Source organism: Lathamus discolor, chromosome 1, assembly GCF_037157495.1.
Source record: "Lathamus discolor isolate bLatDis1 chromosome 1, bLatDis1.hap1, whole genome shotgun sequence".
NCBI classification, from domain to species: domain Eukaryota; kingdom Metazoa; phylum Chordata; class Aves; order Psittaciformes; family Psittacidae; genus Lathamus; species Lathamus discolor.
The window spans coordinates 99976143-99992909 of NC_088884.1; the positions used below are offsets into that span (position 1 = coordinate 99976143).

The 16767-nt window shown below is 51.9% G+C and overlaps 1 long non-coding RNA gene across 1 annotated transcript; it reads right to left on the minus strand.

Moving 5' to 3' along the window:
* Positions 1–13548: 13548 nt before the first annotated feature.
* Positions 13549–16180, minus strand: LOC136007282 (uncharacterized). Its single transcript, XR_010609581.1, has 2 exons — positions 16086–16180; positions 13549–15661 (listed from the first exon to the last, which is right to left on the minus strand). It is a non-coding gene; the product is annotated as an uncharacterized LOC136007282 (long non-coding RNA).
* Positions 16181–16767: the final 587 nt, after the last annotated feature.

Below are 16767 nucleotides of genomic sequence, written 5' to 3' on the forward strand. Positions count from 1 at the left end.
AAAATGCAGCCTAATCATTGCTTTTTTGTAACTGAAAAACAGAAAAAGCAAGTGAAAAAAATTTGCTTTAGAATTTTTTCTCTTTCAGTTTAACACACGTTAAAGTGAATCGTGCGCGTGCAGTTCTACTCATGGTCTTTTGGAGACCTCTTGACTAGTCTGGCTGTGAACATCAGGACACATGCCGGTTGTCTTGCCATAACAAGGCTCCATACGACATGAGCGAAGCACGGGGCTCAGGCCACCCCAAGGGGACTCAAGCGACCGGGGGAGCACAGGCCTTGTGCCCCTCACAGGAATACCCTGTCCCTCATGGTCTGAGTGGTGGGTTACCATGGTGCCCTCTGTGACCAGACCTTTGTGACGTGCCCTTCGTGACCCACCACGGTGCCCTTTGTGACGTGCCCTGTGTGACGTGCCCTTGGTGACCCCCCAGGCCACTGTATAAAAGGCAACGGGTCATACCCCTGATGCCAGTGTCCGGCAGGACGGTGACGGGACAGAGCGGGAGCGCAAGGCTGGCACAGATCCCTGAGCACAGCCCACGTTGTTCCCCGCTGCCCCAGCAGCCCTGCGGTGCCGAGACACTTCTTGGAATATTCTTCGTTCCCCACCCTCTACCTTTGTCTGACGAGGATGGTGGAGGGACACGCTGCATCCATGCAGTTCATCCAGACTTTTCTGGAGAGCTCAGTGAAGGTAATTGCACCATTTCCAGGGCAGCAGTGCCCACGTCTCCTGACGGGGCCACCGGCTCTGCTGCCAGGGCTGCTGGGGGCTGCTGACTGGGCAAGGCTGCTCCCCGAGTTCCTGCACAGCACTGCAGCCCCAGTGCTCCAGTCCTGCTGGCCCCTTCTCACACTGCCCGTTCCTGTCTCTGCTCCCCGGCTGCCCAGGAGGAGGCTCAGAAGGTGCAGTTCCTGCAGACCATCTCCACCCTGAGCAGCGCTGCCAGAGATGAGGGCTTCTCAGAGGAACTGACGGAGTTCTACCACCGATTTCAGGTGGCAAAGAACATCGAGGTGAGGGGACACCCGGCTGCTCTGGGGAAGGGGGCAAGTTGCCAGGCGCCGGCACACTGTGAGGACACACAGGGCCCATGCAGGGGGAGGGCAGGGACCAGCATGCGCGGACAGACACTGAGCTGCCCGAGGGGATGCGGGCGGCGCTGTGCAGCCCTGCAGCAGGGCCATGCTGGGGGGCCAGTGCTGGGCTGGGGGCAGAGGGTCTCCGCCAGCCCTGCCGCCTGGTGCTGGCACTGGGTGCTGGCGGCCACCAGGTCCCATCCCGGTTGTGTTCTGCAGGCGCTGGTGGAAGAGGAGCCCATGGACCACCTGCACACGCGCGTGCGGCAGCAAGCCATGCTCGCCCTCGCCCATATGAGGTATGTGCCCAGCCCCCGGTTTGGCTGACACCTCTGCACAGTCCATGGCCCTGGGCCTGCCCACGGGCATCTCTCATCCAGGCAGAGTCCAGTGGTGCCCTCAGAGGGCCTGCTCTTTGCCCTGCTCGCGGCTTGTGGAGAGATGGAGGGGAGAGCAGAGGGATCCTGCAGGTCCCCTCCATGTCTTGGCTGCTTCCGAAAGAGGGAGGCGGGAGGCTTTCCCTGCCAGGACTGTCCTTTGGCCTGGGCCATGTCAAGGAGGGAGGAGGTGCCTCCCGGCAATGCTGCCCGCACACCAGGGCTCCATCCCTCTTGGGGGCCTCTGCTCCAGAGGTCTGTGTCCACCTGCCCAAGGCACGGAGGCAGCGCTCCCAGCGCCCGTGTCTCACAGGTCCCTCTCTCTCTCTTTTCAGCAAAGTGGAGATGGCACTGGAGGGCAATAAGAAAAGCCTTTTAGAGGCCTGTTTCAGGAGTGTCTTCTTGCTTCCTCCTACAACAGACATGCAGGGGCTAGACAATTTCCTCTACTTTGATGTAAGTGCTGTTGTGCTGCCAGGAGCACTCAGAGCTGCTCCCTGGCTGCCACGTGCTGAGACACAGCCAGAGATGCAAGGCACGGCAGGGTGTCAGCTTTGCCTTCCCGCCCTCATCCCTTTATCTCCTTCCCCTGGGCCTCGCCATCTCCAGTGCCTCTGGACTGGCTCCTCTGCCCACCACAGCTTGTCTGCCCCAAGGCCTCCCTTGGCAAACCAGAGGTGGCAGGGGTGTCCTCCCGTGGCGTGGGGAGTTAGATCCGTCCCCAGGGAGAGAGGGACTGCAGAAAGACTGACACAACCTTTCTCCTCCTTGCAGACCCTGGATGCCATGGACATCCTGCTGAAGAGCTTGGTGCTCAGCTCCCCTGGCTGCGGAGACCTGAGGATTATCTTGCAGGTGCGACACTGGCAGAGAGCAGGGTTCGCAGGGACTGTTCCTCACCCTGGAGGGACAGGAGTGTCCACCCTGGAGTGGACGGTGTCCTCCCCAGCACCATGCACACAGCACACCGCAGGGAGGGTGCTCAGTTCCCTCGGGGGACTCTTCCAGGAGCAGCGTGTCCCCTGGCTACAGTCAACGTCACTTCCCCTCTGCAGCCTCTTTCTGCGCCATGGCAAAGCACGGCCCATGGCACTTTTGGGCCAGCTCCATCCCCAGAGCTTTCCTTGCACCAAAGGTGTGGGAAGCAATGACTCCTCTCCTCAGGCACAGCAGCAGTGGCTGCGGGTGCTGTCCTTCTTCCCCTGCCTCGCAGTTCCTCCTGCTTTTTCGCCCAGGTCTGACCAAGGCAGAGACCCACTGGAACCTGCCTCTCCTGCACAGGGAGCTCAGCCCTGAAGCTCTGCACTCCTGGCTTCCCGGAGAGCCGTACGCCCATTCCCCCAGTGCAGCCCCACCGCCCCCTGGCAGGGTGCTGCCCAAAAGCCCAGCCTTCATGGAGGGGGGACAGAGGCCTGTGCTTTCGGGGAGGGCACAGAAAGAAGCAGACGCTACCCTGGGGTGGCATCTGCCTGCTTTCAGGGCCACGAAGACTGCATGGGTCCAGTTGGGATTTGAGCAGTGCTGCTGCTGCTCCTGGCACAGGCACCAGTTCCCAGGGCACAGCAGAACTTTCTCTCCTTCCAGATGCTGCTGCCTTTCACCGACACTAAGAACGCAGCTGCGTGTGAAAGGGCCGTGGTGAGGATCGGGAAGCTGGCCGATTTGATGGACAGCTCTTCCTCAGTGCAGGTAAGGAGGCAGGCACCCTCCAGCCGGGCTGTCTCCCATTCCCTGCCCACCCTGGGCTGCAGCGTGCAGCTCGAGATGCCTGAGGCATTCAGCACGGCTCTGCCCTGGGCGAGGCTCTCGGCTTCCTTCTTTTTCCCACGGTCTTCCCTCCCCAGCGCCCTTTCTGCCAGGAGCCATCTCGGTCCCCAGTCCCGTGCAGGACAGCACTGCCCAAGGAGCATGGCGGGAGGCCAGGCCTGGCAGCTCTCCCTGCCCTGCTGCCCAGCTCGCTGCTTTGGGAGGGCCCTGCAGAGCTCTGACCAGCCAGGATCCTGCCCCGGGGCAGACTCTTGGGTTCAGGGCTTTGGTCGCAGCTGCTGCCTCTCAGACCTTCTACCCGTCCTGCCTCCCTTGCCCAGGTCTGGAGCTTGCTTGCAGATGACAACAGCTCTTCCCACAACGACACTATCCATGGCCGCCTCCTGGGACGGCTGCTGGGACATCTCATTGTTTGCTGGACTAGCAGGATCTGGGAGATCCAGCAGCAGGCTTTGGATACTCTTCATTACCTCTGCAGATTCATCCAGCAGCAAAAATGTAAGAGAAGCTGTGTCGGGCTGCATCCCTCCACACACAGACATCTCCTCATAGGCCTGCTTGTTTCCCCAAGCATTGCAGTGGATTCTTTTTGTACTTGCTGGAAGCTGTCCAGGAAAGCCTGACCTCTTCCCTCATCTCCTTTGCCCCTCACGGCTGCTTTCCCACAGCATCCCGGCTATCGTTCTGCTGCAGAGGCTGAATGCTTACCCCAAGTCCAGCACTGTGCTGCTCTCCTTCCCACTCAGGACCCCTCAGAACCCAGCTGTTCCACGGTCCCCCTAGCCAAAGCCGTCATTGATGGTAATCAATGCTGTGTCCTAATGACTCTTCTGTGATCCCCTCTTGTTTAGGCGTGACATCACCAGAGTATAATGTAAAGCATCCTCAGTATGGAGGCAAAAGGGAAGCTGGGAAACCCTCCTGGCTTTCCCTGTGCAGCACCAGGAGCATTGTAAAGGTAAGAGACTGGTGTGAGCAAAGGGGTCCAGAACCAGCGGGCTTGGCATGGTCTCACTGTCCCTGGTGAGAGGGTTGCTGCTGGTCTGGAGCGGGGACTCCAGAGGGCTGCACTCCGGTGTCCCAGCTGCAGCTCCAGCTCTCCTGGCCACCAGGAAGCCCTGCTTCTCTGCAGGGCCAGCACACCGTGCCCACGGCCCCAACCCTCCTCCATCATCCTGGGCCCCTCTCTTCTCATCCTCCACCCCGCAACGACTGCAGCCCCTGCTGCCAGCTTGCCTGTGGGCACTCTCACCAGAGCTGCTCTCACTGCTCAGCTGAGCAGCACTATCAGGGCACTCGGTGTGAGACGTCTTCCCTGCCTTCCTTCCTCCCGCAGGCATTTGGGGAATACCTCCACCCCCCTGATAAGACGGTCATCATTCTCAAGGCCATCAAGGCCATGAGAGACTCATGCGTTTGTGACAAGGAGGAACTGATCAGCATTGTGGATGTGGCCATGACAGAACCCGACTCCTGGCTGACGGAGGTAAGCAGCCTTTGGCTGCCCTGCCCTTGAGCCCTTTCAGGCACTGTTCCTCCCTACATCGGGCCTTCCCTCACCCAGGTGCCTCAGGCACCTTGAAGCCATTTCATGCCAGCAGAGTAGGATGGGAAGGGTGGCCGTGTCAGTGGCAGCTGAGGGAATGGCTGCAGTCTGGTGGCAGCACCACCCTCACTCGTGGTGCCAGTCGTTGTTAGCTGCATCTACAACAACCTGGAACACATCAACGCAGCGTCAACCCGGCACACCCTGAATGTGCTGCTTCAAATAATGGCAGAGCTGCGGCCAGAAGATGTGATCCTGAGACTTGGGAGTCTCTCTCCACCATGTGAGAGGTACTGACCCCCACAGCCCTTGTGGGTTTGTTCCATGTGGAGAGAGGGGCCTGGAGGCCCACAGAAATCTACAGGGCACCCTTGAGGAGCAGGGCCCTGCACCCCACCACTCTCTCCAGCCCTGCTGGGTCAGCCAGGCCTGCAGTAGCCAAAGATGGCCAAGCCAGACCCGAGTCCCTGCACGAGGTTCCTCCCTACCCCATGGGGAACACTATCTCAGCCCCCTCCTGCCTGCCCAGGCTGGGACCCGGGCACTCCAAACAAGGGGTCGGGAAGGGCCAGGACTGCAGGACAGCCTGGCTGCTGCAGGACTGGCTCAGGCACCGCGCGGTAGCTGAGGTGGCCCTGCTGACAAGAGTGCTCTGCGTCTGCAGTGCTGCTATGGCCATGTGGGAAGTGCTGCTGTCCCAGCGCCTCATCTTGGAGAACATCCTGAGGGAGCTGAGCAACGATTTCCACTACCTGAGTGTGCGACGGAGATACAGCTCCTACAAAGTGGAGGCCTGCCTCCAGTTCTTGGCTGTGAGTAACCAGCCCAGTCCTTGCTTGTGCTCAGGGCCATGCCTATCTCTCCAGGAAAACAGGCACGGTCCTCTCCCCTGCCACCTGCCCCAAACGGTCACCTCCTCTGTGTCACACAGCCCCTTAGGGCCAGCCCAGCACCAGGTTCCCCTGCGCCAGCCACTCAGGGCCACGCTGTCTGGGTGCGGGTGCACAAAGCCCCTGTCTGCCCAGGTAGTGCTCTGCTTGCACAGGCGGAGCCGGCACAGACAAGCGTGTGGTGTGTCCCGCAAGTGCTGAGTGTCCCCCAGAGTGGGCTCTCTTTCCCCGGTGCCCTTGCCCTGAGCCGCCAGTGGGACCCAGGGGCTGTACTGTGCGGAGAGCCCTGCAGGCTTGGCTGGTCTCTCACTGCCATCTTTGTTTCAGCTGCTGGCCTCCAGCCATGTGACACCAAAAATATTTGCTTTGGACTACAAGTTCCAGAAGCAGCTGATGCAACCAAGGCTGTTCTCGCTGGTGCTCCAAGGCCTCGTCACACTGTCACAGTCACCTGACTTGGTGAGCAGGGCATAGTCAAGTGAAGCTGTGCTGGCCGCCTGGTGCTGGGCAATGGGGAAAGCGGTGGCTTGACCTGGGCTGGGAGTCGGGAGCTGGGGTGACGGCTCCAATGCCCTCAAAGTCCCCTCACGTGCCCTGATCCCCTCAGTGCACCCACGGGCAAGGCCTGCCAGGAGGCTGCTGCAGGAATTCCTGTGCCACCGTCTATGCAGCCGGATGGGAGGCTGGTGCTTAACGGCCAGAGCAGTTTGGCCTGGGTGGTCTTTCACCACTTCACAAGAAAGAAATTCTGTGCTTCTTACAGGCGAGGAAAATATGGGTCATGCTGCCAGACTTGAAGAAGACCCTGCAGAGTGCCCACAGCGAGAACAAGATGAGGACCCTGCTCATATTCAGAAACGTGATGGGTCATTTGAAGAAGAAGGCCAGCTCCACTGCTCTGGAGCTGGCCGAGATGCTCCCGGAACTCTTTGATGATGTAAGGATGCTGTGGAAACCTGAGTCCCACTGATGGGCCCTTTGCAAGAACAACTGCCCAGCAGCACAGCCTGGCGGCAGCGCTTGCCCAGGCCTATGCCCCTCCTCATGCCCCCGCGCTGTCGTGGGGATGGCTTCTGGTCTCGGCAGCCCAGCCCAGCTTCTCCCTGACAGCCTGATGGCTCTGGGAGACCTGAGGCCTCTCCCCTCAGCCACGCTGATGCCCTGGCTCAGGGAGCAGCTGTTACTGAAGTCCTCCTGTCCTCCTCTCTACCAGGAGTCCAGCCAGGTGCAAGAGCTCTCCATCTGCCTCTTCAAAGACATAATACAGATGGCGGATTGGAAGGACAAGTGGCAGATGCAGAAGAAGGTGCGGAGGAGCCTGGTCCCACTCCTGTTGCACATGAGTGACGAGATCGAGAGCGTGGCCAAGGTACAGATTCCAAACCTAAGCAGTGCTGAGCCCGCAGGGGTGGCCTGGGCATCAGGGAGGGCAGGAGCAGCTGACACGGACATTTCCCACACCTGCCTACGTGGTCCAGCAGGACTCAGCAGCAGTCCATGGCCACCGACGCCTGAAGAGCAGGGTCCGCAGGGGCTTCCCAGCTGTCCCTGCAAGAGCTGGGGGCCAGCTCTTTGGCTTCCAAGCCCTGTCCAAAATCTCTCCCATCCTTGTCCCCCTCTGCAGGCCTCTGAGGAAGCCCTCTGTGCAGCTGGGAAGGTGCTCAAATGGAAGTGGCTCCGTCACCACGTGGAGACAGGGGAGAGATGGAGAACTGTGGAGCGCTTGGTGAGGACAAGTTCCAGGCTGGACACGGGGTGCTCCTCTCACCTCCCCACCCTCAGGATGTTGCAGGAGGCCCATCTGGGCCCTGGCAGTGGCACAGGGGGCTCGCAGGAGCTCCAGACCCTGCTCTGGCTGTGGCTGTCTCCGAACCTCAGCCCCACAGGGCTCCTGGCTTGGAGACGCACATGCTCTGAGGAACAAGGGGAGGTCTGGGGTGCTGGTAGGAGGGACCGGCCCAGGCGACTGGGGAAGGTCTGTGTCAGCCCTGTGCCTTTGTGCTCTTTCCAGCTGGAGCAGGAGCAGAGCAGAGCTGAAGAATATATGCGTCAGAGCCTGCTTTACCTGCAGCACGCTCGGATCAGCATGCGAATAGCAGCCGTGAGGTTCATCGGTAAGCCGCGGCCCCTGGAGTCCCTCTTTTGGCAGCCTGGCCCCAGTCCCATCTGCTGCTCTGGCAGCGAGGAGCAGCCCTGTGGCTGCAGAGCATCGACCGCCCCGTGCAGGGCCTGTGCAGCCAGGGGCTCTGTGCTTCCCGCTCCCCGCCCTGCCCTCGCACCGGGGCTCAGTGGCACCTCCCCCTGGGTCCTGTCCTTCCCTGGGGTCACCCTGCTGAGGGGAGGAAGGGGTGCAGCCAAACCGGCAGAGGCGGGGCCGTGCTGCCGGGAGCGTGCTGGGCAGCTGCAGGTCTGACGGAGCTCTCTGGACAGGGCTGGCCACTCGGTACCTGAAGGACACCAGCGCGGACACGCTCATGGAGGTCTGCGAGGGTAAGCAGGGACAGTGCTGTGTGTGCTGGGGCTGGTGGGGCAGGGGACAGAGCCTGGGCAGCGTGCTGCCATGCCCTGTCCTGCTCCAGGGAACATCCCGGGGGCATTTGTTGCATTCCTGAGCAGCAGCTTCCAGGTGATCCGTTTGCTCAGCCTGCACCTCCTGACCAGGGAAAGGGATGGCTGGGGCTGGCATGGTTTGGAAGGGATGCCTGCGGGTCTCTGCAGATTGGTGGGTTTCAGCTCTGCACTCTTTCCTTCTGTTGCAGCCCTCCATCATTTGGCAAGAGAAGAGGAATCCCAGGTCTTATCCCTGGCATCTCAGACAATACACATCCTCACCTGTTTACACTTGCGGCCAAGACGGGGATGGATCCTGGAGGTGCTGTGCTGCTGCCTCTGAAAAGCCAGGCAGCAGTTAAGCGCTGCTTAAGAAAACGGGTCTTTCGGATTAAAGTTCTAACCACAATTTCAAGGCCATGGTGTCCTTCACACGCAGCACGGAAAGGCCAGTCAGGAGCCACCAGGCGGCGGTTGCGCCCCAGCCACCCTTGTCGGCCCGGCCATGGTCACTGGGAGCACGGCTGCCAAAGTGAACAAAAGTCAGGGCCACACATCCACAGTTTCTCTGGGCATCCTGTTCCAGTGCCTCACACCCTCCTCCACTGCAGGCACCCCCTTCAGCCGCTCCATCTGAGCAAAGGCATTGGCCACCAGCAACAGAGATGGTGCAGGTCCCCTCGCCGGAGCTGCAGTCTGCTCTCTGATAAGTGCCCACCTTTCTTCCTTGAGGGTTACCTGGCACGTGTGCCCTGAGCTGTGTAGGCGGCCTTGGAACCTCTCTCCTTCCAAGAGGTGCCTGCCCTCCCTGCACGCTCTTCTACGCCCTGTTCTCCCTGCTCCCAGCGCTGCCTTTTGCGGGAGCTTGGGGTGGCCCCACCTGGTTCCCAGCAGGTCTAGGTGCTCGCCTGGGTTTCCCCAGCTCGAGAAAACTCCACTGTATGCCACTGTCTACCGTGAGCCCCTGATCCACTGAGGAATGTGCCTTCCCTGGAGATGTTCGCTTAGGCAGATCTTGTTCAAGAGGCTCTCAGATGCTTAGGCACCTTTTCAGTTCTTCTGTGTGCTTTCAGTGCTTCTGTGTGCTTCCATCTCTACATTCGCATCAAAATACACGCTCTTACGGGCGCCAGCTTTCCCTTTGCTACAGAAAATCCTTTTTTTTTTTTTTTGCGGGGAGGGTAGAGATGCAGGGTTGGTTACTCTTTGCCATACGCTTTTGAGACATTTGGAGGAAAGCGTTTAAAAATGCTAAGTATTATTAATTATTTTCTTAGTTATTGTAATATTTTCCTTTCACTTTGAAAAAGGCACACTTCCCTCTGAAAGCTGCCATACTAAAGTTACCTATTCTATCTTTTAAAAGTGTCTAGCATCCCAGGAAAAAAAGAACAGAAATGTCACAGCATAAAGTACAATCTCTTCTTTGTGGAAAATTTTGTCATATTTTATCCGCATGCTGAATTTGCATGTGAAGGGACAAGTTCTCTTGGTGAAACCATTAAGCCCTCACTGGGTGAAAGGAAATACAAATAGTTTGAAAAATGAATACAAATACACATGCAAGCCGTGTTGTTTTCCCAGCATGATATATGGGGGTTTTCTCCTCTGTATTAGTCCAAAATTGAATAAATTAGGGGCTGAAAGAGCTGGAAGCATTCAAAAATATTCTGACTGGAACCAGGACCAGATCAGAAAGGTGAGTAGGCTTTGATGTACTGTACCTTAACTCTAGCCAAACTCAAGGGGTCCTTTGTGAGATCTCTTAACATGCAAGTGTAAGTCCTTGCTTGCCTTGAGACAGTCCTGAGTAGCCAGAATTGTAGATCCCCTATCTGCTTGTCTTGTCCGGACCAACTATTTAGTGCTCTTTCACAGAAAAATATTATTTTCCTTACCCCACATCTTCACACTGTGATTTAAGTGTCTCCTCCCCTTTAAGTTGTAGCCCTGTTGTCACACCACAGTTGTGATGCAGAAGTGATTGTGTGATTGTATTGAAATATCATCACTATAACTTATTTAACAGAATGATATCAGTCTCATCTTGTCCTGAACTTTAAACAAAATCTATTAATCCTGCTGAAAGCTTTAGGTCAGCTCTCCTGTTGCAAAAGCCTTTTAGAATTATTTGTAGCAGTGGGAAGGTGTAAGGAGCTCACGTGGACAAGAATGCCACCTTTTAGTTGCTGTTATATTAAAAGTTTAGAGACAGTCATCCTCATCATCTGCAAAAGGTAAGAAATGTGTAGATTATCCTCTAAACCATACTGCCAGTTGTATGAAAATGAGATTCACTGTGGTCTTTTTGCAACTAAAGGTTTTAACTACCTATCTTAATACGCCATCTGATCTTACGAAGGAACATATGTCAATCACTGTTGGCGTTCATGTTAAGATTTTCTAATTAATACTTGCATATTATTAAAATCTCCTACTTTCCTTAAGGGGCATTCAAAATCCAAGCTTGGAATTAGCTTGAACTTCGGTATAAACTATCAGGCTGACTTTGCTGGCTGCCTCTTCTCTGTAAATATTGCAAAGGGCTTGTCTGCTCTTGCCCCGCACCTGATGCTCTCCTCTGAAAGATTAGACATGTACACGCACTTCTTACGCTTACGTTTCCTATGGGAAGCAATACACCTATGAGATAATGAACTAGAAATCAAAGCCCGGTAGGGGATTGTTATTCTCAGCTCTGCAGCGTTGAAAATACCCACTGGAACCTATGGTTATTCGATGATTCTGGGTGTCCAGTTTAAGATACCTTGAAGATTCCTATTTTCTGGACAATGTGTGCTCAGAACTTTCTGGTAAATTAGCTAAGGGCAGGTCTGCAAGACTGCGGACATCTGTCTACTTATCAGTCAAGGACATGCAGGTGCTAAATACAGCAAATGCTTATTTCACTCACATCATGAGACAAAGAATGGTTCTTTACATGTTTCGCCTGTTAGCAGCAGAAAGCAAGTTCTGTTTCAAATGTACTATTGTGTATGTATGTGTTTCTGGTTCCTTGGGATGGGAGAAGTCAAGTACTGGCAGACGACTCCTTTGTTCACATCCATAAGCTTCTTATTTGGGATCCTTGAAACATATACCATTATTTGTCTCATTGTTGCAACTTCTCTCAGATGTGTTTCTCAGAGCCATGCAGTTCACACCTCAGCAGCTGGGAGATTTACCCTGTTCTGAGCAGCTGGTTACACAGCAGAGAGCTCATGAACAGAGCTGCTTTCTGTTATTCCTTGGTGAAAAATAACTCTTAGACTTCCCAGCTCCACCAAGGTCTGTCTCATCACACCGAGAACATAGACTGCAGCCCTTGCACACAAAGAATGAAAACCAAGTGTCAAGGGATGTCTTAAAAGGAGTTTTCTGGGACCCAAGTGCCCTGCACCAGTAAGCTCCATCTGCCCTGAAGAGCCTCACCTGGGCCTTCCACACACATACTTTAGCCCTGGGCCCGTGAGCTCCAATGGAGGTACAGTTCCTGGTCTCTAAGCCTGAACTGAACTTTGCTGTAGCTGGCTCTATACCTGCTCTTGCTCTGAGAGCTCATAGAGCCACTGAGCGTGGGTTGCTCATTATCCTTTCCGAGTTTTTCCTAGACCTGCCATTTCACAGCTTGTGTTTTTCTGAACACCACTATCTGTTCCTGTCACTTACTCTGCGTAAGGCCTATGGGATTTTAGAATCATAGAATAGTTAGGGTTGGAAAGGACCTGGAGATCATCTAGTTCCAAGCCCCCTGCCATGGGCAGGGACACCTCCCTCTAAACCATGCCACCCAAGGCTCTGTCCAACCTGGCCTTGAATACCGCCAGGGACGAAGCAGTCACAAATTCCTTGGACAACCCATTCCAGTGCCTCACCACCCTCACAATAAAGAACTTCTTCCTTATGTCTAACCTAAATTTCTCCTGTTCAAGTTTTAACCCGTTACCCCTTGTCCTGTCACTACAGTCCCTATGATGTTTTATAGAAACTCAAAATTGCAATTACCGCCCCAAAAAGTACAGTAAGCTTCCAATTTGCAGCCTCTAGCTATTAAAAGCAGATGTACTTTCACATTTTTAAGGTGTTAAACTTTAAAACAGTGTAGTATGGGGGACAAAGCGGTTACGCTAGAGCTCTAGAACACCACGAAAGGCATGAAAGAATAACTGTCCACTGGTTTTGTTCATAGTAAAAAGATGAAGAATACAATGAATAAGCTTATTAGCAAATTAAGAAGAAAAATACAGAGAAAAGAAATCCTGAGCTATGGAACTCCTGTCTTCAGTGTGTTGTACAGGTCGAGCTTGCTCTCCTGAAAAGGCTGCAGAGTTTTGGAGTTCAGGAGGAAGATTACATTTGCCCTACAAACCTTTTTCCTGAGGCACCTGTTATTAGTGCTCCTGGCTCAGTGGGCTCTCAGCATTTTCACTTTTTGCAAGTTATTCACAGATGGAATTGGCTATTGCACAAACACAAGTAGCTAGCCAGGGTATTTGCTAGAAATTGGAAATTCAGAACTTGAAGGGACCTGCAGAGACTATTTAATACAACCTTCCCTGCACCGTGCCAGGAATAGGGGTATTTTGCGTAATCGTTTTTCAAAAGTAGTCTCCACCGAGCAATATCCCAACACCAGCTGTGTAGTTTGCCTTTCTCATACTCAAAAAGATTTTTCGCTGTCACATCTAAAACTTCCTGTAAATTAAGGCAATCCTTTCTCATCCTTCCTACACTGGAAAAAAGTCTGAATAGACTAAGTTAAAAAATGGGCTTACCATTCAAATGGGGCCATCGAACCGTACCATAGCATGTACTCCTGGTCTGACTTCTATGCCACCAGCTTCTGTAGATCAGGCCTTTCCTTAGTTCCATGCACTTTTCTCTTTCCATTTCAATAAACACTTCACTCTCCTGTCTCGTGCCAACCCCCTCAATCTTCTGTAACACACATCCCCTTTACAAATCAGAGCCAAAGAGCATAGTTCTTTTCAGTTTTCTGTTGCCTTCCTGTCTAAGCCTGCTTTTCCCGACTGCCTCCCAGCAAACTGCTACTGCCATCTACCCCATCAGTATGTAGAGCCTATCAGCCCCCTCTGCCGATCAGCCTGCAGTGAAACCGCCGAGCAGGGAGCCAAACCAACCCCTTTGTGAGTGCATGTGTCAGACCGTATGTTGCACAGACTTCATTTACACAAATAATCCCAAGTTCACAGGTAGTTTAAATGCCAGAGTAGTCAGTATCCACTCTTGTGGGCCTGGTCACCCATGCTAGAGGAAATTCTTTCGATTACGTCAGCAATCACAAACATTTTAAACAGTGCAATAACAACATATGAACACCAAATAACAAATTGTAAATATTATTTCTAGTACACAAATTCTGTAAATGTTCAGGTAAAATACGACCACTCTGAAAACATTTCCAAAGGCAGAATCATTCACACAGAAGCTTGCAAACATCGGTTAAAAAATTACTGTACACATATGGTTTATACGAATTATTCCTGGCAGAATATGTTTGTCATTTTTACTTCCTCTGCATTCAACCAACACAGTTGTGTTGCCCAGTGTAGTTTTGAGCTAGAATTTAGAAAAGCATTTAACGAACTTCTCCTTAAATGAAGGAAAACTGAAGACGCACATTAAAAAAAAAAAGAGCATAGGAAGCAGGTATAGGACAACTCTGCCACCCCAAGTAACACTGCTGCAGATATAATCCTTACAACCAGCCTCATTCTTAAACTCAGAATAAGCACACGGAAATGAGAGATCTACATCTACCAAGCAGACGGAAAGTGAACTTTCAAATATTCCTTTGCATTTTCACTCAAGTCAACAGAAAATCTCTCTTTGGCTTTCATGAAGTGCAGACGCTGGCAAGAAACTGCTTTTATTTGGAGAGAATGGCATTCGGTATCTGAAATTGAAAGCTGACATAATATTCTTCTCTACTGTTACTGCAAAAAATAATACTGGCTTGAGAAGTTTTACAGACAAACAGAATCCATGATTTCCTGCAAATTTACAGCCTATGGGATAGCTTCATTACTGTGGGACTTACTCCACATTCTTATATGTATTTATCTTCACAGACAAATACGAGGTAGGGACCTATTACTAGATTTGGCCTATAGACCAGGATCTCAGTCTCAGAAATAAAGGTCATTTCCTTATGCAGGAATACTTTGGTACAGCCAAATCAGAGGATCCCCTCACCCCTGTGGTGTTCCTTCCCCTACCATGTTACCAGAGGGCAGCCCTTCAGGTGAGTCTTCTGCCTCCTTCTCCCCAGCTCCACAGCAGTCTCTTGATGCTGAGAGAACCTGACACCAGTTAGTAAGTGCTGTTCAATCAGGGGAAGAAGTAGTGGAATAATGACAGTATCATCCAATAAAATCCAGGTTTGCAGCCATAACTGAATCCTGATTATTATTACCATCATCATCAAGGGTTAGAACTAGAGGAAAGAGGGTCTGCCAGCTCACACCAACAGAGGAGTTAACCTTTTAGCCACACAGCTGCTGATTTTAATGAATGTAAATTTATCAATGCATTATCTTATTTTTTACATTCTATAAATCAGTTTTTCCTCAAACTCCCTTATTTCCTCTCTTATGAAATGGGATCATATGCTGAAAATTGAACTGCATGCCTTGCTCAGGCTATGGTATTTCTGTGGGTACTAGTGGCAGCCTTGTCACAACATGGGGTTTCAGAGATTAATTTACACAGCCTTGCAGAGCCATAGACCAGGATGTGACTTTACACTGCACTAGTGAGTTCTGCATTCCCTCACTGAGGATGCCAAAGCTCTGGCCTAATGCCAGGGTGGGAGACTATTCTGCTATTCTGTTCTATGCCAGTGTCCAGCCAGTGAGAGAGTACAACACAGTTCAACTCCATAAATTCATATTCCAGTCTAAGGAACCATAATAAGCTTTTAGCAACAAGCCTTTAGCAACAAGCAACTGCCTTTTAAGAGAGATACAATGCAGCAGAAAAACAGCACAGTGGGTAAATGAAAGTTTGCAGTGGCCAGCAATTTATCACTGCTAATGAGCAAGTAGGTACATCAAATATGTCATTTAAAGATAACGTTAAATAGTAACACTATAGGTCTGGGCTAGTAAACTGAACAATGCATAGGAAGCTCCCAGACACTGGAATAGTACTGCTTAAGCTGTTAAGCTGGTTTTGGCCCAAGCCAAGTTTTGGAAGGTAGAGCCTTCTAGGAGCCGTTTCCAATAGGTAGCTCACACACATACAAACATAAACGAGGGCTATTCCAGCTAGTCTCACCAGTAGCAATGTTCCTGTGCAGGGTTAGTTTATTAGAACAGACATAGCCCTAGCGTGCTGTTTGCTGCAACTAGGTTCTCGATGATTTCAGGAATTTAACTTTTTTGAAGATTACAGCTCTTTTGAGAGGACTTTCCTTCTTTCCTCCTGAAAAGGATGAAAGAAAAGAAAAACATGAAAAATACCACTGAAATCAGAGTAGGATGGAAACGTACCTCATTGCAACATCTAACAGATTAAATACACAGCAAAGGCCACGCATACAAATGACTAAGTTGCCCAGAGTCCCTAGTATCACGCTCAATTTAGTTACGGTACTGATGAGGAAAGAGATTATAAGGCTTGAGGTTCTGCAACAGTTTGACCTTTCTCTTGTTATGCTACAGGCAACGCATGCCACACCAGGTGGCATTTAAGAACCTCCCTCGTTTTAATGTTTCTCCTGGGTTTAACGCTTTACTTAATAGCATTGACTGGGATTCTTTTGGTAACAGGATTTTCTTGTTAACTGACATTCCAAATTATTTTGGAGTGATTTGAAGTGCCCACTGAAAAAGGAAGAATTACTGACTCCAAGTCCCACGGTATGCACAGCGCTGCCGCACAGGTGCACAGACCAAAGGGTCATGCAACAGCTCTCCCGCTGTCATTGTAATGCTCCTTCGAAAGGCCACTCGCATTGGTCCTCATGCATTGAAATTCTTTTCAAGAGCACTCCAGGTTCACTACAGGCGACACAATTAATTCCGGCTGAACTTTCCTGTGCAAGAAATACAAATGTTCTTACCACTGCAGTATGTATCTGAACTACATAAATACAAAACCTATAATGTCACTATTAGTACTAGCTCTGATGCTATTTTTCCTTGTATGGTTTCGTTAATACAGTAACTGGTTTTGCATACCTGAATCTATAGCAAGTCTTACTGCATTTATCCTTACTATTAGATAACTTCCCTCATATTTTAAATTTTAGCAATATAAAACTTATCACATAGAAGACTGTGACTGCAAAACAGTTACAGCATCCAAAGTAACTCAGACAGATAAAGCTTACTTGAACTGTCCTACTGTCATCTCTGATGCAGGATCTTTAACGACAAAAGCTGTCATTAAAAGGAGAATAAAACTGCAAACCAGGAACCATTCCTGCCAAAATGTGCACAGATACTGCCCAGGAATGGAGGTCAGCTGAGGTAAATGAAACCTTGATTATAAGATGACTAAATTTAAGAATGCCATCCAGTGGCCAA